Source organism: Bubalus bubalis, chromosome 4 (assembly GCF_019923935.1).
Source record: "Bubalus bubalis isolate 160015118507 breed Murrah chromosome 4, NDDB_SH_1, whole genome shotgun sequence".
Classification (NCBI taxonomy): Eukaryota; Metazoa; Chordata; class Mammalia; order Artiodactyla; family Bovidae; genus Bubalus; species Bubalus bubalis.
Window position 1 is genome coordinate 27,473,701 of NC_059160.1, and position 10,749 is coordinate 27,484,449.

The following is a 10,749-nucleotide window of genomic DNA, read 5'->3' on the forward strand; positions in this document are numbered from 1 at the left end:
AACAATTAGGCTTCCCTCATGGTTCAGCTGGTAAAGAATCTGCCTGCAATGCCAGAGACCTGGGTTTGATCTCTGGGTTGAGAAGACCTGGATAAGGGAGAGGCTACCAACTCCAGTATTCTGGACTGGAGAATTCCACGGACTCTGTAGTCCATGGGGTTGCAAAGAGTGAGACACAACTGAGCGACTTTCACTCACTCACTCACACAGTCAAAAGCTTTGGCATGGTCAATAAAGCAGAAGTAGAAGTTTTCCTGGAACTCTCTTGCCATTTCCATGATCCAACAGATGAAACAGATCTTAAATTATCACATATTTTCCAAGGGTTAATATTATATAATTTATTGTAGTAGAAATTATAGTGTAAACCAATACTACCATTAACCTAATGGCCTCAGACACTTTTTATTTTATTTTATTTTAAATGAAATGAAACTATTATTCATTACTTGTCTTCACATAATATCTTTAATCACCAAACTCTAAATTTTACTCATAGCACCATCTATTATATATATAGAATTATATGATATACTATATGTGTATATATTATATACATACCAAGCGTTACGCAAACCTGTGCAATTGTAATTGGAGAGTAAACATAGTCCTCAAAGTTTGGGAGATTTTAAGAACAGTGTCATGATAATAGTAAGATGGCTTTTTTTTGTAAGCAGCCTGAGATGACCTCTAAAAATGGTTCATTATTCACTTAACCCAGAAAACCCCACAAAATCATGCATATCAAGAGTTCAAATCTTAGTGTTCATTTTAAGAACACTAATGAAAGTGTCCTGACCATTAAGGATATGTGTATCCTAAAAGCCATGAAGTATCTGAAATAGTAGTTGTTCGTAGTTTAGTTGCTAAGTCATATTGAACTCCTGCGACTCCATGGACTATAGCCTGCCAGTGTCCCCTGTCTATGGAATTCTCCAGCCAAGAATACCCGAGTGGGTTGCCATTTCCTTCTCTAGGGGATCTTCCCCACCCAGGGATCGAACCCAGGTCTTCTGCATTGCAGGCAGTCTCCCATGTTGCAGGCAGATTCTTTACTGACTGAGCCACCAGGGAAGCCATGTATTTGAAGGATGTCACTTTAAGGAAGCAATGTGTGCCATTCTGTTGTTTCATTGGTGGAGCTGGTAGGTGTTCACAGGCCAGACAGTGAGGCTGAATGCAGGGTCGATGGTCCAAAAAAAGTGTTGAATTTTTACTGCACATGCTCAAAAATGCAGAGAGCAATGCTGAACTTAAGGGCTTAGATGTAGATTCTCTGATCATTGAGCACGTCCAGGAGAACAAAGCCCCCAAGATGCAGTGCAGGACTTACAGAGTTTGTAGTCAACTCAACCCATACATGCACTCTCCTTGCCACACTGAGATGATCCTTAACTGAAAAAGAACAGATTGTTCCCAAACCAGAAGAGGAGGTGGCACAGAGCAAAAACATATCCTAGAAGGAACAAAAACATATGGCCCTGAAATACATGGCACAAAAACTAAGAGCAAATAAAGTTAAAAAAAAAAAGTGAGATGGGGCAGATGCTATATTAAAATAAGATTTCTTGACACTTAAATATTTCATATGTAAGATTACTTTTCCTTTCCCCAGGTGGCTCAGTGGTAAAAATTCCACCTGCCAATACAGGAGCTGCAGGAGATGTGGGTTTGATCCCTGGGTCAGGAAGATTCCTTGGAGAAGGAAATGGCAACCTGTTCCAGTATTCTTGCCTGGGAAATTGCATGAACAGAGAAGCCTGGTGGGCTACAGTCCATAAGGTCCCAAAGAGTCACACATGACTTAGCAACTGAGCATGTAAGCATGCATAATAAACAAGCTGACAAGTGTTGTTTTATTCCTTCAGTGTCATTGGGAAGTTTCTCAGTTATGTCCAACTCTTTGCAATCTCCTGGACTGTAGCCCACCAGGCTCTTCCATCCATGGAATTTTCCAGACAAGAGTACTGGAGTGGGTTGCCATTTCCTTCTCCAGGGGATCTTCCTGACCCAGGGATCAAACCTGGGTCTCCCACATTGCAGGCAGACGCTTTACCATCTGAGCCACCAGGGAGTTTTATTCCTTACTCACATTTTTTTTTTTTTTTCTGTTTTCCTTGGTCAGTTCATAAAATGCACAACTTTTGGAAATTTCTGTTTGACACACTTCCAGCCATTTTTTCAAGAACCAGCAGCCAACATTTGATTAGATTTAATTGTAAGAAAATTTAAAAGTTATTAAATATAATGTATCCTGGACAGAAACTGGTAAATGTTTTAGTTATATACAAATATTGTTTCTTTTCAACTTCCAATTAACTTTAAAAATTGATTCATGTATAATATCTATCATTTTTTTCTAAAGGTTTTAGCTCAACAGTCTTTTTTTTTAAGCATATATTTTATCTATTTTATTTTTCAAAAAAATTTTGGTTGTACTGGGTCTTCATCACTGCATATGGGCTTTTTCTAGTTGTGGTAAGCAGAGGCTACTCTTCGTTGCCGTGCACAGGCTTCTCATTTGCAGGGCTACTTTTCTTGCAGAGCACAGGCTCTGGGTGTATGGGCTTCAGTAGTTGCTGCACATGGGCTCAGTAGTTGTGGCTTGAGGGCTCAGAAGTTGTGGTGCACAGGATTAGTTGCCCCGCATCATGTGGAATCTTTCCAGACCAGGAATTGAGCCGCATACTCCCACCCACTGAGCCACCAGGGAAGTCCTCAACAGTCTTAATAGTTAAGCAGATTAAGACAATGGCCCTGGAACTCTATGGATGCTTAAATGATAATGATCTTATTTCTGTCATCCATTTCTCCTAATAAAAATCTGCTCTTTCTTCCATTAATAGATTCATCCAATTCCCAGCTAAACCTCTCTTTCTTCTTCTTCAACTAGTTTGATAAAAAAGTAACAAAGATTCTATAACTGCCAGATATGAAAAGAATGAAAACAAATCTTTAAATTTCTATGACATATATTTAACTTGTTTGGGAATATCAGAAATATTTGTTACCCCAGTTTCCTTTCTTTGAAAAACCAGATAGGATAAACCACATGTCTAAGACACAAATTCTAATATTTCTGTAAAATGCAGCTGTAGATGTCATCAAGAGTAGGGACTTTTATAGTGCCATAAAAATTCAGTATCACTATAAATTTATGCTGCTGAAAATGTCGACATTTATAGCAACTTCTACAAGGACATATTTTAAAATGATGCTAAAACTCGATGCAGCAACTTTTATTTAGTTAAAAAGTAGGATTATAGAACAAAAACATTTACTCTAATTTTTTAAACTATCAGTATGGATGATTAATTGTTAAAATTCTCAAATCACATCAGGGTTTGATGGGTACTTAAAACTTAGATCACTCAAAATTAAAAGGCATGAAAGCATGTTCAGGTATTATTATTCAAATTAACAGTTAATTACTGCATATAATTATTATTTCTTTACAAGACTTTTCATACAGACTTTTAATACTTGATAAAATTATTAATGATATAAGCATACAATGATGCTTATTTAAGTATTATGATAATCTCAGAATTATATTGGCAATCTATTTTCATTCACTTCATATTGAAAAGCAAGCAAAGTTACTATTTGGATTAATACAAAATAAGAAAATTCATAATAGAATTATCCAAATTCACCAATTCATGCAGAAGGATTTTTCCCTTTTTAGCTCTACAAGTTCCTTTGCAATGAGGAAGAATAACCTCATTAAATGGTCTATTTTTGGCAACTGCAGAAAAACCAGTATTTAAGTTACAATAGCTGCTGTAGGCTAATAAGGTATATTTGACAGTGCTGATTGGTTAGGTGGAAATCTTTGGCAAAGATTTAGAAATTCAACCAGAATCTGTCTCTCTCTCTTTCTCTTTTTTTTTTCCTTCAGTGCTGGAGACGCGATTTGATCCCTGGGTTGACAAGATCCCTTAGAATGGCAACGCACTCCAATGTTCTTGCCTGGAGAATCCCATGGACACAGGAGCCTGGCAGGCTACAGTCCACAGTGTTACGAAGAATTGGACACATCTGAGCAACTAACACTTTCAGTTTCATAACTGGGCAAGTTGACAACCCAGGAGGCTTAGTCTTATCCTGAAAAACCCTGTCTTGAAAATTAGGGATTCAGAGAGCTCTTGTCTAACTCTCAGAGACAGAAGTGCTGCTCCTTGGGTTCAGATCCCATGTTATAATTTCTGTAATGGAGAGAGTTCTGTGTGAGTGCTTCCTGAGGTAAAGTGCTCACATTTAATAAAGCTACGTTTACCTGGATAATTTCATTGTTCCCTCTCTATGTTGAAAATGTGCTCTTATGAGGTTTAAGACATAATTCTTATAGATAGAATGCCTGGCCCACAAACCAATATCATGCTATAAATGTTACCAGTATATTTTTACATGATTTGCTCTGTAGTCTCATATCCAAATTTGTTCAGAGATGATCTGTCAGATGAGTAAGTATCTTATCTATCCTGAAGGGATAAAAGAGTTTCAAGCTGAAAGACAACTTCTGAGGGTGTAGAGTAGTTCAGACTTCTAGCAAGTAATTGTTATCTAGTGATAAAAGCAAATCAGGGACTACTACTTCCAGAAAAATGGAACAGACATACTTTCATTTCTGTTACTAAGTATGACTAAAAACCTTGGATATTGTATACAAGACAAAAATAAGACACTGAAAGATGGAGTGAAGAAAGCAGACCAGCTACAAACTTTAGGACACATTGAATACCTTGATGGAGAGTTTTGTGAATTTTCTTTCTGCCCTGTATATTCTTTTTTTCTTTATACTTTTTCTTTCTTTTTAATTTTTAAAATTAATTAAATAAATTTTTGGTTACAGCACATGGCATGTGGGATCCTAGTTCCCCTACCAGGGATTGAACCTGCACCCCCTGCATTGAAAGAGCAGAGTCTTAACCACAGACCGCTAGGGAAGTCCCTGCCCTGTATATTCTAGATTTGGGTTCCCAATTTGAAGCTGTTAACGATGTAGGAAAAAAAAAAGTGCAATAAGAGCCTGCTTTCTCTAACCAAAGAAATAGCAAAGGGGCAGGCCAGCAAGACAGAAAACATTCAAACAATGATTACTCTGTTCTTGCCACAGGAAAACAAAGAAAGAACAAAATTGTGGCCCATTCTCACCCGGGACAGCAAAGGGCAAGTGGCAACCCCAAAATTTCACTCAGGGGAGGCTGTAGGGGACCATCTCAATCTTTATGCTGCTGCTGCTGCTGCTAAGTTGCTTCAGTCATGTCCGACTCTGTGAGACCCCATGGACGGCAGCCTACCAGGCTCCCCCGTCCCTGGGATTCTCCAGGCAAGAACACAGGAGTGGGTTGCCATTTCCTTCTCCAATGCATGAAAGTGAAAAGTGAAAGTGAAGTCGCTCAGTCGTGTCCGACTCTTAGCAACCCCATGAACTGCGGCCCACCAGGCTCCTCCATCCATGTGATTTTCCAGGCAAGAGTTCTGGAGTGGGGTGCCATTGCCTTCTCCTAATCGTTATGCTGCTGCCGCTGCTGCAGCTGCCGCTAATTCGCTTCAGTCGTGTCCGACCCTGTGCGACCCCATAGACGGCAGGCCACCAGGCTCCCCCGTTCCTGGGATTCTCCAGGCAAGAGCACTGGACTGGGTTTCCATTGCCTTTTCCATCATAATCACCTAGTAGGAATGAAAGTCGCGTTTCCCAACTAGGCTTTCTTTGACATAACCTAGCATAAAGATGTCAAAGAAAGCCTAGTTGGGAAACGCGACTTTCATAAAGATGTCAAAGAAAGCCTAGTTGGGAAACGCGGCTTTCATAAAGATGTCAAAGAAAGCCTAGTTGGGAAACGCGACTTTCATAAAGATGTCAAAGAAAGCCTAGTTGGGAAACGCGACTTTCATTCCTACTAGGTGATTATGATGGAAAAGGCAATGGAAACCCAGTCCAGTGCTCTTGCCTGGAGAATCCCAGGAACGGGGGAGCCTGGTGGCCTGCCGTCTATGGGGTCGCACAGGGTCGGACACGACTGAAGCGACTTAGCGGCAGCAGCAACAGCAGCAGCAGTGATTATGAAGCCCCCAATTCTCCCCAAGGCATTAGTGGAGGTCATATGAGGAGCTGGACTGCCACCCTCAATCTCTACTCTGCTGTGTTTGGGTGGTGTCAGAAAAGGCCTAATGGAGAGTTGAGAAATGAAAACAAATGCTCAAACAAAAGCTTCCACACAAATGTTTATAGGAGCTGCTGCTGCTGCTAAGTCGCTTCAGTCATGTCTGACTCTGTGTGACCCCATAGACGACAGCCCACCAGGCTCCCCCGTCCCTGGCATTCTCCAGGCAAGAACACTGGAGTGGGTTGCCATTTCCTTCTCCAGTTTATAGGAGCAGTATTTGTAATAGCAAAAATGGTAGACAAAACCCAAATATCCTTTAGCTTATGAGCAGAGAAACAGATTGAGGCATATTAATAAAACAAAATATTCAGCCATAAGAAAGAATGAAGTATTGACACATGCTAAAACATGAATAAACCCTAAAAACATTATGCTAATTGAAAGAAATCAGGCAAAACTTTCACATATACTATGGTTCCATTTATATTAAATATCCAAAATAGGAAAATGCAAAGACAAGAAAGCAAATTAGTGGTTGGCAGAAGAGTCGGACATGACTGAGCATGCATGCACGCCACACCACACAGGAGCCGTGCAATAGGATGATGGTGAATAATTCCCCAAAGGGTATGGGTTTTCCTTTTGAGGTGATAAAAATGTTCTGAAATTTATAGTCATGATGGCTGCACAACATTGTGGATTTACTAAATGGAGCTGATTTATATACCTTAAAAAGGTTCAAATGATAAATTTTATATAATTATTTTATCACAATAAAAAAATAACCCAAATACATCAGTAATTACATTAAATTTAAATCTAAATATAACAATTAATAGACAGATACTGAAATAGCAGATAAAAATTTATGACCCAACTATATTGTTTATAAAGAATTCAATTCAAATATAATAATATGAGTAGTTAGAAAGTAAAGATTGAAAATTGTATAATGCAAATATTGATCAAAAGGAAGCAAAACTAATGTCAGGTAAATTGTACTTAAAGGCAAAAAATTACTGGAGACAAAGAGGCACTATTTGTTGAAAAATCTATCTTTTGTCATGGAATCACCTTCACACATTTGTAAAACATTAACCAATCAAAAATGTCATAATTGTTGATGGACATTTAGGTTGCTTCTGTGTCCTGGTTACTGTCAATACTGCTTAAGTGAACATTAGGGTGCATGTATTTTTTCTACTTCTGGTTTTTTCCAGATATATGCCCATGAGTGGGATTGCTGGATTATGTGGTAACTATTTTTAGTTTTTTAAGGTACCTCTATACTGTTCTCGTCCCTGGTGGCTCAGATGGTAAAGCGTCTGCCTACAATGTGGGAGACCTGGGTTCAATCCCTGGGTTGGGAAGATCTCCTGGAGAAGGAAAGGGCAACCCACTCCAGTATTCTTGCCTGGAAAATCCCATGGATGGAGGAACCTGGTATGCTACCGTCCATGGGGTGGCAAAGAGTCGGACATGACTGAGCAACTTCACTACTACTCACTATACTGTTCTCTATAGTGGCTATACCAGTTTACATTCCCACTAGCAGTATAAGAGGATTCCCTTTTCTCCACATCCTCTCTAGCATTTATTGTTTGTAGATTTCTTGATGATGGCCATTCTGACCAGTGTGAAGTGACACCTCATTGTATACTCCCCAAAATTTTTAATGGAATAACTAATTTTGGACTCGGCTTTGTTCTATTGGTTTATATGAATACTGTTATCCTGAATGAAGTGAAAGCCTCTCAGTGGTGTCTGACTCTTTGTGACCCTGTACAGTCCATGGAATTCTCCAGGCCTAGTACGGCATGAAATTGTATGGATATACCATATGTTTCCATGTGTCTTTTGATGGATATTTAAGTTGTTTCCAGTTTTTGGCTATAACAAATAATAATGCTATGGATGTTCATATGCAAGTCTTAATGTGGACATGAGTGTTTATTTCTCTTGTGTATATATCTAAGAGTAGAATTACTAGATCAAATGATTACTCCATTTACTCTTTGAAGGAACAGGCAGATTATTTTCCTAAGTGGCTAGATAATTTTATACGGAGCTTCCCTGGTTGTTCAGACGGTAAAGAATCTGCCTGCAATGCAGGAGACCCAAGTTTGATCCCTGGGTCAGGAAGATCTCCTGGAGGAAGGCATGGCAACCCGCTCCAGTATTCTTGTCTGGAGAATCTCAGAGACAAAGGAGCCTGGGGGACTACAGTCCATTCAGTTGCAAAGAGTCAGGCATGACTGAAGTGACTGAGCAGGCACTCCTCTGGTTGTGAAGTTTTATGAGTTCCTTATATCTCTACAAAGAAGTCTTTCATTAGCTATACTGATTTGAAAATATATTCTCCAAGGTTATAGTTTGTCTTTCACTTTTACATATTATCTTTGAAGCATATAGGTTTTTAACTTTGATTACATAGAAGTGAAACTGTTAGTTGCTCAGTGGTGTACAACTCTTTGCGATCTCATGTACTGTAGCCTGCCAGGCTCCTCTGTCCATGGGATTTTCTAGGCAAGAATACTGAAGTGTGTTGCCATTGCCTTCTCCAGGGGATCTTCCCAATTCAGGGGTTGAACCCAGGTCTCCCGCATTGCAGGCAGAGCCACCAGGAAAGTAGAGATGATCATTTTTTCTCTTTTATGTATAATCATTCACATATTTTGATGTTATATCTAAGAACTCTGCCTGACCCAAGATCATGAAGATCTCCAAAAGTTTTATACTAGAAGTTGAAAATTTTTGGTTTTTACATTTATGTCTATGACCCATTATAACTTAATCTTTGTAGACACTTTAAGAGTGTAATTTCACATTTTGTTTGTATACATCCAACTGTAGCAGCATCATTTGTTGATAAGGCTGTCTTTTCCTGTGGTTACCTTGACATCTTTGTAAAATATCATCCAGTCTTCAATGTAAAGGCTTATTTTAGGGATCTCAGTTGTGTCCCATTGGTCTGAAGCCCATTACTGTCTTAGTGCAATACTGTCTTTATAACTGTAGCTCGATATAACATTTTAAAACCAGGAAATGTAGTCCTCTATTTTTATTGGATGTTTTCTCTATTTTAGGTATTTTGCATTTCTAAATAAGTTTTAGGATTAACTTCTTAATTTCTGTAAAAGGGCTTGCTGGGATTTTGAGAGGGATTGTATTAAATCTAGAAGTCAATTTGAAAATAATTATTTTACAATTACTGAGTGTTCTAATTCATAAAATGCATCGTCTCTTCTTCTGCTTAAATCTTCTATGATATCACTCAACAATGTATTGAAGTTTTTGGTGTGCAAATATTGAATTTACTTTCTTAAATTTATTCCAAGGTATTTCATTCTTTTTTTATTTTACTATGAAAGATTTAATTGGTAAAGAATTTCAAAATTTATGAAATGCTTTTGAAAATGAAAAATCCAAGCTAACAATTAGTATTAGATCTATACCCATTAGTTAATAGTCTAAAATAATAGTTTGTAAAGAGTAGGTAAGCAGCCCAAATTTGTGCTTGAAATTTTTAAAAGAGATGACAAGCATCAGCTTTTTACATCATAGGATGGTAATAGTTTAATTTATCAAAGCAGATGATATGACATATATATATATATATATATATATATATATATATATACACACACATACACACACACACATATATATATAAAGAGAAAATACTCATTATTATAACAGAGGAAAATGTAAATATATTTAAAATGGCCAAGAGGCAAAAAGCCACAATCCTCTTGGAAGTTGGCATAGAAATATCTTTCTAAACATTGTGAACACACACACACAACACATTCATCATAAATAAATACTGAATCAAAACTAAAGGCAAATTTGAATACAAAAATCTTGAAAATGTGTGCAAATTTCAGACAGAGAAAAATTTAAAGTAAGATGTAAAAACACTGTGTAAAAAAAAAAATGGAAAAGAACAAAAAGTCTAAACATTTAGAAATAGCTACTACTTTCCACCTAAAAACTATGGTTCCCAGGTGACTTGGAAGGAGTTAAGCAAATCAAGAGCTGTACCTTAGACCATGTTTTCTTATTCCTGGCTCCAGCCATTTGTAGTATAATCTAGGCAGATGGGTGCTAAATTGCTTCAGTCATGTCTGACTCTGTGCACCCCAATGGACTGTAGTCCACAAGCTCCTTTGTCCATGGGATTCTGCAGAGAAGAATCCTGGAGAGGGTTGCCATGCCCTTCTCCAGGGGATCTTCTGGACCCTGGGATTGAAACTGTGTTTCTTACGTCTCTCTACACTGTCAGGCAGATTCTTTACCACTAGCGCCACCTGGGAAGGCCAGTATAATCTACACTTTGCATTTTGCGTTTGACAGATCAGGGCTAAACAAGCAAGGATTCAGCAGGGCAGGGTTCAGCAAGCAGGGAAGGAGAACCCAGGGAAGTGGCACTAGAGGCAAGCTTTCCTACCCAGAGATCTATCATGAAGACTGCCTGGTCTTCAGCTAGACAAGTGTTTCCACCCACTAACTAGATGTTCTGAGGAGACATTAAAGCCAGACTGGCTATGTTCCATTTAGCAACCACTGGGGCAGCAGATATTCTTAGCTCAGACATTGGCTGTAGAACTGAGTCCTAGTATCATACATTAAGTAG

General features: G+C 38.4%; 1 pseudogene; it reads left to right on the plus strand.

The window, feature by feature from the left end:
• The first annotated feature begins 696 nt into the window (after positions 1-696).
• Positions 697-1,535, plus strand: LOC112584381 (annotated as a pseudogene).
• The last annotated feature ends 9,214 nt before the right edge of the window (positions 1,536-10,749 follow it).